Here is a 3,344-nt window from a genome sequence, read left to right on the forward strand (position 1 = left end):
TGAAGTAAATCGAAGGGATATTACTAACTCTGAGGTACGATTGGTGAAGATTTTGGTTATTTTCTCTGTTGAACATGTAAGGAAACTGATGATGATCTATGTAGTTGAGTAGGGTTGTATTAAGTAGTTGAGTAGGGTTGTATTAAGCAGGAAGTGAAAACTGAAATTGGCATGGATGCTTCTCTATTTCTAACGGTGTACATCAAGCAGAGGCAAATGACTTCTGGAGACAGCTTAGAAAAGCTGCATTCACAACAAGATGGTGTGACCTTCAATGAAGAAGGCGAGGAAAATCCTGAGGGAGGTAAAATGAATGACGATGTGCAGAAAAAAACTTCCAATTACGAAGAACTGCTTACAAGCTTTCAAGAGGATGACACAGGAAGTGAACATCGAGACGTCAAAGAGAATGCTCTTGATGGTAAGTTTTGATTTTCCCTTGTTAACTGATCTGTGCTGTTGGTAGCCTACTGTAAGGTAATGTCTAGTCAAACTCTTAGGACAATGGTTGTTGTAATGCAGACAATTTGCAGCTTGAAGAAAGTCCAACAAAAGTTTTGCGGAGGGTAAAATTCTTTGCTGCGCTAGATTGCCACTTTTTGTTCTCATGGAAAAGGGAATTGTTATATTCTTTTCCAAATCCTTTTTGAATGTTACTTCTCCAATAGAAAACTTTTAAATTTCTTAGATTCTAGCATAGTATGCTTTGATTTCTAGTAGTTTAATGCTTACAGCAATTGAGACAAAAGAGGAGGGAGAAAAGGTCAACAAAGCTGATCCAACAGGATGAAGAAGAATGAGTTGAGCTTGAAAACGCAACAATTAAACGTTCCAAGGAGGTAGATTCTGTTGTCCTGGGAAAATACAGTATTTGGAGGCAGGAGAATGAGAACGAGAATTCTGACTCCACTGTTAGATTGATGCAAGACCAACTGATCATGGCTAGGGTGTATTCAAGCAGTTCCCAGGCTAGGAATAATTTTGATTTATACCAGGAATTGATGCTTCGTATTAAAGAATGTCAACGTAAATTGGGTGAGGCTAATGCAGATTCTGATCTACCTCAAAGGTAATAGTTTTCCGCATTGGCTGCTTCTACATCAAGAGTAGTAAGTGCTTCCATTTGCATTTGGTGTTCATATCCTTTGTTTCTTTTAAAGTTGTTGTCTGTGTGTCAATCTTTCTGCTTTTCATTCTCTTTTTCATGGTTGATAATTGATATGAATGTTTTAGTGCACCTAAGAAGATCAAGGCTATGGGTCATGTCCTATCCAAGGCTATAGAACAATTTTATGACTGTGCAATAGTAACAAAGAAGTTGCGAGCCATGCTTCAGTCTGCAGATGAGCAAGTAAGGACCTTGAAAAAGCAAAGTACATTTTAAAGTCAGCTGGCAGCAAAGACTGTTCCCAAGGGCCTGCACTGTCTGTCCATGCGATTGACCAATGATTATTACTTGCTTCCTCTTGAAAAGTGAGAATTTCCTAAAAAGGATAAGTTGGAGGATCCGACTCTTTATCACTATCCATTATTTTCTGACAATGTATTGGCCGCATCTGTGGTTGTGAATTCAACTGTCATGAATTCTAAGGTGAAGTGTTATTAATTTAAAATACTCTAAAGTTTGGAAGTCCAACATTTTTGTTGCATTTTACATTTAATATTTGGATCTCATTGTAGGTGATTTACTTGTGTTTGCAGGAATGTGAGAAACATGTATTTCATCATGTCACAGACAAGTTAAATTTTGGGGCCATGAAAATGTGGTTTTTACTTAATCCCCCAGGGAAATCTGTGATACATGTAGAAAATGTTGATGATTTTAAATGGCTCAATTTCTCCTATTGCCCTGTTCTTCACCAACTTGAATCTGCAGCTATGAAAGAGTATTATTTCAAGGCAGATCACCCGACTACACTGTCAACAGGTTCCTCCAATTTGAAATATAGAAATCCAAAATGCTTATCCATGCTAAATCATCTTCATTTCTATCTTCCACAGGTTTATCCCAAACTGGACAAGATCCTTTTCTTGGATGATGATATTGTGGTGCAGAAAGATTTGACTCGCTTGTGGTCAGTAGATCTTCATGGAAAGGGTAATGGTGAAGTGGAAACTTGTGAAGAAAGCTTTCACCGGTTTGACAAATACCTTAATTTTTCCAATCCGCACATAGCCAAGCACTTTGATCCTAATGCTTGTGGTTGGGCATATGGGATGAATTTATTTGATCTCAAAGAATGGAAGAAACAAGATATAACTGGAATATATCGCAAGTGGCAGAACATAGTAAGTGTGTAGTGTGATTATTTATGTTAATTCTTGTGATGCTTACTTTAAAGTATTTGAAGTAAATCTAAAGTAATTAGCTAGAAAACTTAATGGGTTTTTCTTTGTTTGATTTCTAAGTTTTTCTTTTATTGTATGGCAGAATGAGGATAGTGTTGTGGAAGCTTGGAACACTACCCACTCGATTGATAACGTTTTATGGCTTGACCCATCCTTTGGACAAGTCTTGGTATGTGCTGGGTTTAGGATATAATCCTTGTGTGGACCATTCAGAGATTGACAATGCAGGCATTGTTCATTACAATGGGAACATGAAAACTTGGTTAGAGCTGGCAATGACGAAGTACAGGCCTTACTAGACAAAATATATAAAATATGATCATCCTTTCTTACAACAGTGCAATATAAATGAATAGATGTGACCTCAACATTCATACTGCAGTAGATTGTTAGATGTAAAGTGTAAAGATCCTTGATTCTAGAGGTCTTGTCTGTCTCTATTTATTTTGATAATTCATTCTGATTCATTTGTTCCTGGAGTTCCACAGCAGGTTTCTAGTTTATGGCTTAATGAGTCAGTTTTTGGAGGTCCAGTGGCCTAGCCAGGTTTAATATTTACAAATTTTATGTCCTCATTGTATTCCTTCATAGTTGGAAGTAAACTCCTATATAAGTATTCCTTGCATTTGCCTGGCTTCCTCTGAGGAAGAACGGCCACAGAATGAAGAATCGAGCCCAGACGAAGAAGAGGATGACCAGGAAGAGCTCAAAGTCGTAACTTGGTTGATGGAAAATGACGATGAATACAATGAAGACAATTAGTCGGCAAATTCGCCCAGCACAGACGACGATCAAGATGCTTCTGCCGAAACTGATGATGAGGTAATTTTGTCAAACTCTATTTCTTTTTCACTCCCTTTATTTGTCTTTGGTGCTTTTCAAAGCCCTTTTTCCTTAAAATTTTATCATTTTGTCCTATCCCCCCTCTACTTGTCTTTGGCGCACCGTGCAAGTTCGAGTCTTCCATTCTGTGTGGTCTAGGGTAGGTAGTGATT

At 37.7% G+C, this 3,344-nt stretch overlaps 1 pseudogene; it reads left to right on the top strand.

The window, feature by feature from the left end:
• Positions 1-293: 293 nt before the first annotated feature.
• Positions 294-2,751, top strand: LOC149205453 (polygalacturonate 4-alpha-galacturonosyltransferase-like; annotated as a pseudogene).
• The last annotated feature ends 593 nt before the right edge of the window (positions 2,752-3,344 follow it).

This window comes from Pinus tabuliformis, chromosome 1_2, assembly GCF_031772625.1.
Source record: "Pinus tabuliformis cultivar Carrire ecotype Pingquan chromosome 1_2, CPIR1, whole genome shotgun sequence".
In the NCBI taxonomy this organism is placed as follows: Eukaryota; Viridiplantae; Streptophyta; class Pinopsida; order Pinales; family Pinaceae; genus Pinus; species Pinus tabuliformis.